The sequence below is a fragment of the Electrona antarctica genome, assembly GCF_951216825.1.
Source record: "Electrona antarctica genome assembly, chromosome: 14".
Taxonomy (NCBI): domain Eukaryota; kingdom Metazoa; phylum Chordata; class Actinopteri; order Myctophiformes; family Myctophidae; genus Electrona; species Electrona antarctica.
This window is the reverse complement of record NC_136795.1, coordinates 37,812,124-37,823,180: the sequence shown is the minus strand read 5'-3', so window position 1 is coordinate 37,823,180 and position 11,057 is coordinate 37,812,124.

Sequence of the window (11,057 nt, the reverse complement as noted above, 5' to 3'; positions counted from 1 at the left end):
TAAAATATGCCATTACCCATGAAGTGCTTAATCTTTATGAAAGGGTGGTAAAAATCTGTTGGAACCACTCTGACAGAAAGGTGCTAACGGTAATATCGTTCAACGGTATCGTCACAGCACGGAATTCCTTTTAATTGACAATGGAATCTGTGTCCCAACAGTGGATATCCTATGTTATGTTATTGTTATGGATATGTATAAAAGGGATTGTTTGGGGGTTAGTGTTGTCCCTGTCCCATAGGTTCACCTATCTGAAATGAAGCAAGACTTGTTTTAAAAGGGATTGTCAGTGTTTTATTGGGGGTTTTTTTGTCTGTCTATTAACACAGTATTAAGAACACACAGTGATCATTGAGGTTAGGTGTTATATTAATATGTTGAAACTCAGCTGTGTGTGGAGGGGGGGCGTGGGGATAGGTTTTTTTCTTATTCAGGATGCCAGAGTCTGTGCCACTAGCCTGTAATTATGATCCTCGAGGTAATTTTATCAGGCTCATTAGCTCTGATGAGTAAACGAGAAGCGGGCCTCTAATTTATTGCCCATCCAGGCTGGAGACTTAATTCTCATCAGAGAGATCATAATATTTGTACAGAGAGACCGATATATATACACTCAGCTACTAGGCTCTTAGGCCAACATTGAGGGTAAGAAGGAACTTTTAGGACTTAAATCCAGTAATTACAGTCTTAATATTGGACTGATATGGAGACGGGCAGATAGGCTAATTGGGCATGTGCTTAAATGATTTCTATAGATGTCATTCGGATGAGTAGACCACAGACAGAACGTGTCACTTCCCTCTTCTTGAGCTTTGATTTGAGCATGCCTGCAATTGAAAGTTATTATGGTTTTCAAAGTGCTGTGACTTTATCTTCCCGTACGAAATTAGATTCTCACACCTCTGCAGACAAAAAAATTGCATTGTTTTGTTCCCTGTTCAATGGCCATGATCCATTTTCTGTGTCACAGAACGTGTGTTAACCCATTCAGGCCTGACGTCGAAATTAAAAAAAAAAAGTTTTCTAAATCATGACAATTTTCGGAAAGATTTGAGGCACATTTTAACAATTTTTCAAAAATAGCAGACCTACAAGTTCATAGCGCGCCACTCGGTGGCGCGCTATGAGCTTGTAGATCTGCTATTTTTCAATAGCTAAATTATAACAATGTTTTAAAACACCAAAAGGGGTTCCCGCCCCAAAATGGGTTAATGGTTAATGTGGTTAAACGCTAACGTGACATGGATGCGTTCCAGGTCTCAATGGATTAAGGGAGCGGGGTAAATGTGCTCACGATTCCGGTGTGTAGAAATTTGCATTGAGAGGAAATTATTCATGCTGGCTAGTGGAAATGAAATGTAGAAAGTCCATGACTGGTAGACTTGACAAGTGCAGCTTTCATCCATCTGAAATGAATAATTTTCACTTCCCTTAAACATCCCTAATCCAACCATGTTATCAGCGGCCATGCAGGATTCTGCCAGACTTTCTCCTCAAAACCGCACAGCAACTTTTAACTTGACTTGATTCTCGGCTGCAGTTGCTTACCACACGGTCTTAGGGACTCGCTCTTATCCATTCCTGCTGGTTTTTGTGGATCAGTAAAATTCCTTAAGCACACAATATATATACATAACGCAAGTCTTAATAGATAGCAGAATGTCTCACTCTACCCTCGCTGTGTGCTGCCTTAGAGGTTGACTTAATGCACTGTATTTTACCTCTGATTCACACTGGGCAGAGAGGATGGTATCCCGGGAAAAAGGGAAATATTTGCTTGGTGATATTTTGCTTGCTGACCCTTTGTCATCCATCCATTCCAGTGACACAGTCAAATCCTCAGTGTTCATTTAACTCTGAGTGTACAAATGCTACGGGTTCAATTGGTTCCATTCATACACTCTCAATTACACATCAATAAGAGTCCATATGGTTCCCTTTGTACACTCAGTGCAGCCTTTCCAAGCGTTATTTGGAAAGGCATATGCCAGTGAAGGGATAGGGGTGGATAATATTCATAATAAGGTACTCATTTACCGTGGACTATATTCAAACCCCAGCAGTTTGCCTTATGCTAAGGATTTATTTTCAGTAATATATTTAAGCTCTTAACTGCTATTTATATACTTACTTGATACTTTATTGGGATACTTGCGTATTCCAATCCATTTAAATGAGCAAGTATGGCGTGTAGTGTGCATTAAATGACAATAAACAATTAAATGTGTAATTGATGTTTATGCCGTTAATCCCTGTGATAGCCCCTAATATGAAAGGTTACCTGGCTATTTTCAATATCCACTTATGCAGACGCCTCAGTTTGTGATAAGAATATTAACCTCATCAATTTCAGGTAACTTTCAATGCTTTAACATCTTGTCTTAAAGACCTATGCGTTAGCAGGAGTCTCAGCCTTGGCATTTAGTGACATTTTAAGCCTTTTACCAGAATCCAGACAGGGATTTGCAGTTTCCACCAAAGGAAAATAATTTATATCCTTCCTTTCTGAGAAACTGTGGGTAGAGGGATTAAATGCACCAGAGAGATTTGTATGTGGTGCAAGTAAAACAATATTGTGACTCGGTTAATACATTTCTTAACGTGTAGAGTACTTTCACGCTTTGAGGAAGTCAGGAGTTGTTACTCGTCGAAGCTGAGGCGGTCTTTGAGACCGTTTAATATTTACATTCTCAGGGTATTAAAGAGTCAAGAGGGCACTGTGATGATGACAAAGTTGTGTACCTGAACTCCCCACCAGACACTACAACCAAATAGAATAGAATCAATTCTGTACTTAATTCATCATAGTTGTGCAATGTCTGAAGAATTGGTGCTTGTAGTAGGCTACCCAGGTACAAGCAAGCTTCTGTAAAGATATTTTCAACCGACTCTGAAATGCATTGAAAACAACAGCTATTGTTACACACATCCATCTGTGAATGACAGTTATTGGGACACAAAAGGTCCTCTATGAAGTCCATCTCATACTTTATACTGAAAATCAGTTTTTTCTTTTGGCAAGCGACATTGTCACACAACAAAGTATAAACGAGCCTTGAGTGTGGACCGAGTATCTGCCAGTGTTTCTGATGGCTGCTGTGTGTGGAGGAGACTGGTCTCTGTTCTCTCTGTGGGCAGGCAGGCTTTGATGCACTGCCTCTCTTATCTGGTTCCTGGCAAGGTTAATGAAGTGGTGGCACTTTTGGAGGAAGTAAAAGTGGGATGAGTAGCCGAGACCAGAGGAAGCTGGGAGATGAAACGTCCCTGCTCTGAGTGGCAATTTTGGTGAATTACATAGACAATAAGAAAGGGGGTTTGTCATCCTCTTAAACACAACAGTCGCGTGAATCAGAAATGGTCGATTGCATCTCTTTAAGCCCGGTTCATGTGAAATTACATTAGCATTTAGGTTTCACTTGTAATGCGATCTGTCAAACATATCCTTATAAGGACATTTTAATGCTTCCATGGCAACCTTTTGCTCGCTTCTACTTCGCAGTACTGCCAGTCACAGTTTGTCACATTGCACAGAATGGCACAATAGAATCATTGTACTTTAGAGGCTTAGAGGCTTACATATGAAGGCATACAGTACAAATAGGACAAACTTGTTTTCTGTCTTAAGTTTCACAAACCTCTGACTTAAATCTGTAAATTCAGCGAGGAATCTTAACTTTTTTTCCCTTTTTTTTTAACTTATGAAAAACCCATTATGTCTTTGTCAAGGGCAACAAGTCTCACTTAAGTGGCTTATTTTATTTGTAAAACGTTTCTTGGAACTTGGCTTTGGGTGTTAGAGCTTAAACAAAAGGGCAGGACTGGTGCCCTAATATAAATATAATAACAGGTGATGTACTGCTAATGCTTTGTATTCCTCAGCTTTTGATTTTAATATTCCAATTCCCTTTGCATCTATAAGAGCTAATAGGTAAACAGTCCTGAATGGAAGAAATGAAGCAGGTCTACATGCCAATGAATTAGCATATAGATGAGTTCATCTCATACAAATAGTGCTCTTTTGCCCAGAACTCCCTGTGCTGAGCAAAGATCATGTATGTAAAGTATGCATGCAGAAAATGTAAATTAATCCATTTCAATCATCATCCAATCTAATAACATTTCTTTCCCTACTCGTTTGTCCCTTGTTGCTCAAAATGTCCAGATTTATTGAGTGTGCGGTCAAATCATTCCCTGAAGCAGCGTAATTGTTTTAAAAGGAACAAAACGGACGAAAAATGGAAGCTGTTAAAAGCAATGTCTGTGACACATAAGCACTTGGATAATCTGCCTGTCAAACAGTAAATAAAGTTTCAAGTTAATGCTAAATTGAGGGCACAAAGTTAAATAAAACAACAGCTAGGCTACAATTTCGAAAAGGAAAGGATGCATGAAAATGGCAAAGTTGACCGTATGTTTTTTTTTTCTTTGTTTTTTTGTTTGATCCTCAGTGTTGTAATTCCATAAATAAACACAGTCTCTATGAATCACGGCTATTTTGTTACATAGCTCTTGTTAATATGCTAAAAGAAGCTTATCGAATTAGGTCAGCTAATTAAGCAATTAGCTTATTTCAGCTCTGTGGTCAGGCTGTTGCTAATCTATGGCATTGTGAGTGTGGATATGCCAAGACCAAGAGGCTCGTCTCTGTGTTAGGCTATGCTCCTCTCGCCTATCCCCTCTCTCTCTCTCTCTCTCTCTCGCTCGCTCTCTCTCTCTCTCTCTCTCTCTCTCTCTCTCTCTCTCTCAAAGGATAATGTTTTTGAAGTCATCCTTCTCCTCAAAGTACAGAAGATGGTCTCTGTTCTGTTCCCCTAATGCTTACATTTCTCATGCAAATCCCAGGAAGTGAATAGGTTGTTTATTGTCTAGTTAATATCTTGAGACATTTATGTGGTGGTGTTGATGCTGTAGTTATGTTTTAACACACACGAAATCCCAGAGAGAGTAAAGGTTGATAGCGTTAAAGCCACGATGAATTGAACGTCTGTGGCTTTGGTTGAGCCAGCCGTGTGGCTTCTTACCAGGCATCTGATGATGGAATCCTCAGGCAGCTTGACTTTGGAACATTAAACCGTCCATGTTACAATCACTGTAACTTTTGGTTTTAGTCAACCACAGCCACCCTACAGTACATTATGTTGTAGAGCCTAGTGAAAACGTCCAGGGATGTGACTTTTCCTGGTGGTAAATATATATAGGCCTATTCTTAAAGCTGCGGGCATTATTTTAGTGAATACAAGTTTATTTTAAGCAAGGTTGGAGGTTGTCTCCCTATAGAGCGTCGCAGTCCCGCCTCCTACCCTGGACCAAGGATAGTCTAAGAAGGATGAGACGCGAAGACCGTACGGGCGACGCCATGTTGCTTTGGAAGGAAAGAAACATGCGCAATGGGCTATATGCAGCCAACACTTCCGCGTTCAGCTTCCTTGGTCTCAACTGCGCATGTTTCTTTCCTTCCAAAGCAACATGGCGTCGCCCGTACGGTCTTCGCGTCTCATCCTTCTTAGACTATCCTTGCCCTGGACCAGGAAATGAAACCCAATGCATTTTTCCCATAGACATTTCTTAAAGTATTTATTTAAAGACGGTTATGCCGCGGACAAAGCCAACTCGAGTCGTGACAACTCATGACAACACAAACAATATTTTGGACCAAACAAATAATTACAAAGAAGAAAAACAACAAAAAAAGTGTTGTAACCTGCCGTTTTTTTCTTCTTTCTAGGGGTAGGGGGCGGGACTGCGACGCTCTATAGAGCGTCGCAGTACCGCCCCCTACCATACCAAAAATTGGTTTTGTGTAGTGAATATGGTCATTCATTTTCTGTTGACAAGGTTTGCTCATAGGGGGAGCTGTGGGGGGAAAAGCATGTTAGCAATAGTTCCAGGAAGTGAGGTACCAGGAACAGCTATAAGTGTTTTGATTGGTTGGGATTTGTCAAAGAGACTCTTTTTAAGACCAATAATAAACCAGAATCAGAAATTGATAGACCACTGAGTAGTGGGGCCGGAGACATTTGAGATCTGAAGAAGAATAGTTTGGTCAAGGAACATTTGTGAGGGTTAGCTTTGAATCAACTCAGAGCTTTTGGACAAAGAATCTGCTGTGGCCTCCTGACTTGAAGGTTCGGTGAGGAATATATATTGTTTTAGCAATGCATTGCCTAACCTTTTTATTTTCGAACTTATTTATATTTATATATACTTAAATTATATTTAATTTTGGAAATACTATACTCATTGGAGACATTTAAACTTTGCGTTCTGGATAAAATCTGAGTTTGAACATTTGTATTTGTATTTTGAAATGTATTGATTGTTCAATTGACTTATTTTGTTTGATCAAGTTTAAGTCAGATAAAGAATTTAGGAATTCAATTTCAAAAGCAACTTTTGTTTTCCTTTTGGTCTTTAATACAGTTTGGTTTCAGTATAAAGAATTACTGACGCAGGTACCTTATTTCTATGAGTCTTTAATATAACTAAATTCACACACAATCTTAGTTCTGATTGTAATAAGGACACCTTCTGGTTGACAATGTAAATACAACAAGAAAAGGTCTCCACCAGGTTAGGTAGGTTATTGTGGGTCAGCAAAGTTCAGAATTCATTCTTACATTATAGAGGTGAGTGGAATCTAGAAGTTGAGGGAGACATTCATGTTGATGATTGTTGCAGTAATAGTGTAGCCTCGGCCGGGAGGCAAACCCGGGACCTCTTATCAATAAGCCGCGTACGTTACCAATCGGCCCAATGGGCAAGTAGTAACGCAGCCACCTATAGCCTACAGTCCCCCTCCTGCCCCCCACCTGGAAGCGCCTCCACGCGCGGCAGCCAGGAGCTAGGCTCGACTGACTGTGGGGACCACCCCAGGCAGGGTACGTGTTGTCCACTACGCTCAACGGTGCTAGTCTGTGCCGCCCGGGATACAGAACCCATACACACCACTGCCACCAATGTAGCCTCGGCCGGGAGGCGAACCCGGGACCTCGTATCAATAAGCCGCATACGTTACCAATCGGCTAAAGAGCCGATAGGCAAGTAGTAACGCAGCCACCTATAGCCTAGAATAGTAAAAAAGTGTTTTTGCAAATACCGGCTTCCTGGTGTTGCTAAAATAGGTGTGTGTGAACGATTTGAAAAATGTAGGGTGGCATTTCTTCTTTGGCCTAGTGGAAAGTTTCACCGCAATCGCACATTGCATTGATGATTTGATGCATTTTGTTCCAAATGGACTACTCCAATTTCACATTCCAAATGTAATGTGAAAAATCACACCCGTGTGAACTGAGTGGTGTAAGGTCTTATATAGACTGATCAGCTGTGGTCTGACGTAATGTCTGACGTAATGAAATCACACCCGTGTGAACTGGGTGACCATAGCAACCATGCAAATTTTTTGGTACGGACAGACAGACAAACAGACACACGTAAACTAACAAAGCCAGTTGTAGGAGTGGTTTACACCACTCAAAAATCTGACAGATCCAACTTGATCACATGACTACAGCGATACTGTGTAGTGTCAGTGTGTACTAATTTTCATGATATTTGGACAAAATCTGTAGGAGAGCAGTGTTTTGCAAAAATCGACCTCCTGGTGGTGCTACAACTGGCCGATCTGAATATGTGGCATCCAAAGGAGAGAGTGTGGAGACAATTATTTGAAGCAGACGAATTGACACCGCCATCCTTATTGTTTCTCTCATTACTTCTCATGTCGGGAGAGGGAGTCAGCGGACACAAAATGTACAGAACTAAAAAAAACATCGCTAGGATGCAACTGGGACGTATCCTCAGTGATGTATCCCAAGGTCATCGGGGTTTCGGGTCTTCCAACATCATACCCCTCACTCGGGTGACCCAGCCGGGGTGATCAAGTCCCAACTTACGTCCCAGTAGCTACCCTCGATCAGTCCCATTAGGGAAAAACCAGGGACACACAATCCGCTGCTCCAGAACTATTCTGCCGGTACTTGGCGGGCCATCCGGCGGGTACCAGGCGGGCCATCCGGCGCGTGGAGGATTTTAGACGGCAACGCGTCACTAAAACAACGTTGATGTGACAGGCCAGCTGTTAAACGCAATACATTTTACTATGAGCTACAGTATTTATCTATGACGCTATTTTGTATAATGTTACTACGGCAACGATGTGTGTGTGTGTGTGTGTGTGTGTGTGTGTGTGTGTGTGTGTGTGTGTGTGTGTGTGTGTGTGTGTGTGTGTGTGTGTGTGTGTGTGTGTGTGTGTGTGTGTGTGTGTGTGTGTGTGTGTGTGTGTGTGTGTGTGTGTGTGTGTGTGTGTGTGTTAATTATGTGGCACAGTAGGGTAATGGTCATTTGATGAGAGAAATCGGAGTGAGGAGTATGTCTAATTGACGGAAAAGGCTTGAAATGCATTGTTAATGGGTCAGAGGAACACCACTTACGGCCATGATGATGCCGTATGCAAGGTGTGGAAATGCTCTCCCCGATCTCATTGGCTTGAGCAGCCATCGCTTTCCATTCGGAAGCACATGCACCCGTTCATTAAGCCCTCTGCATATCATCAAATGCTGGTGCACTCCATTCCATCAGGCAGATGTGGCAGGGATAAAATGATGTGAAGGGTGCAAATTCAAACAACCATTCCCATTTGCAAAGGTCATTAAAGCCTGGCATACATTAGAAAATCTGCTAATTATGAAATGGCTTAACTTCACATTCAGTGGGATTATGTCTACTCGTTTGGAGTACGTTGATCCCCCTCCCTTACTTCGCCACAAGGCAGTTGATGTATGGGACTTGTGGCACAGAACTAATGTTCCCCGTGCTTGTCGGTCATCTTTACGGACTATAACCCATTTAGGCCTGACCTCGAAATTAAAAGAAATCTTCTAGAGGAACACCAGAATATGTCTAGGTATATGTAAAGTAATAAGCAAGGTTTGATACGCATTGTCGATTTTATTTTATTTTTATTTTTTGTTTTTCATGTTTGTTTGTGCTGTTTGTCTTTTGCTATTGTGTGTTTGTTCAAAAAATTAATAAAAAAATAAGTGATAAAAATAAATCCTCCAGTTTTCTGAAATAAATATTTTCACGATTTTTCAAAAATAGCAGACCTACAAGCTCGTAGCGCGCCACTCGGTGGCGCGCTATGAGCCTGTAGATCTGCTCTTTTTCAATAGCTAAATTATAACAATGTTTAAAACACCAAAAGGGGTTCCCGCCCAAAATGGGATAAGAAGGCTGTGACAGTCGCCGTCCGAATGAATAGTAATGAATATCTACATATCAGCGTCACGCTTTTGTGTTCTCTCTAGTTGCATGTGAAGCACGTTGTGGAACTGCCAAGGAAAATAATTTCTAGCCGTCCTTTCACTCAGACATTTCATCTCCTTTAGTTTACACGCTCGGTTTGTAAACAAACTTTAATTGCTGTTACACTGCTGCCTTACTGGACTGAAGTTATGATAAATATCAGAGAGAGAGAGAGCGAGAGAGAAAGAAAGAGCAAAAGAGGAATAACTGTGTGATCCCCTGGGCCTTCCTGAACAAACCTACTTCATACAATAATGTAGTCTATTGCTCTTAGTCGACATTTATCACATGCTGTGACATAACCTATTTGAATATCAGAAAGGCTTTGCTGCATAGGCTATACGTCTCACTTCACAAAGGCTGGGAAGCATTGATTTGAAATGGCAAAAGCACCCCAGCTTCAAGTGGAAAGAGTCCACTTAAGCTACTGAATTTAACAGTCCAAAAATGTGCATAGTATTGTATGGCTGTTAAACACGTTATCAAGCGTACTATGGTATTCATGCTTCACATGGCTGAGGGTCACCGTACCCTTAAGACATGTGGTTCAGCATATAGATTGTCACCAAGGAGGAATTCCTTCCAAAAACTACAGAGAAAGAGAAAGTGATGTGTCGAGCATAACCATAGTTTGAAGCTTTACTTCTAAAATACATTGTACTTCTATAGACTATATTTTGAAAAGGTAACTTTGCATTTCAAGTTACTATTATACACTGTGAAATGGCATTAATACTACGTCAGTCAGTTGTTACAGTGAAAGCCGTGAATTAAGCACTCCATGTCTAAACTATTCAAAACCTAATTTCATGCCATTTTATAGGGCAGTTAGTAATTAGTCATTTCATATGCCCACCCCAAATTGGGCTAGTTGTGTTAAACCATTTATATTTTTATGAAATTGGACTAATTATGATTTTGTAGCAGAGATAATTGTTAAATCTCAGTAGTTACTGTACTGCTCAGATTACTAAGTCGCAACTGCTGCTGTATCAGCTGATGCATGACAATATTGTTGGCAATTTGTCTTAAGGGAACCATAGTGTTTCCCCCCCAAATCACAGGAATCATAGGTGAGGAAACTTAGTGAATGATTAAAGGATAGATTATGATTAAATAAATCATAGGTGATAAACGTATATTCATCACTGACATGCCCAAAAATGGGACACCAGGGTTAAAATGTTTAATAAGCTGTGACACTACCACTTAAATGTGTGAAGAAATGTATTTCTTGTCCTAAAAATATGGTTGAATATTTAACCCCGGTTTGCTCATAGGGGGAGCTGTGGGGGAAAAGCATGTTAGCAATAGTTCCAGCCCAGGAAGTGAGGTACCAGGAACAGTTCCATTTTGGGTATCAAAAAGAGTGTTTGGTGGTGATTTGTCAAAGAGACTCTTTTAAGGCCAATAATAAACCAGAATCATAAATTGGTCGACCTATGGGGCCAGAGACATTTGAGATCTGAAGAAGAATAGTTTGGTCAAGGAACATTTCTGAGGGAGGGTTTAGCTTTGAATCAATTCAGAGCTTATGGACAAAGGAACCTGCTGTGGCCTCCTGACTTGAAGGTTGGTTGGTTGATTACTTGATCTTTGGAAAATAGATCTACAACTTTTGGTTTGATTACTTTTGTTGAACTTTACTCATTGGAGACATTTAAAGGAATTACTGTGTACGGCCTATTAGGACTAATTGGAGGAGGTAATTGTCGTATCTAAGTGTTGTGCTTGAAGGTATAGTGTAATGACAC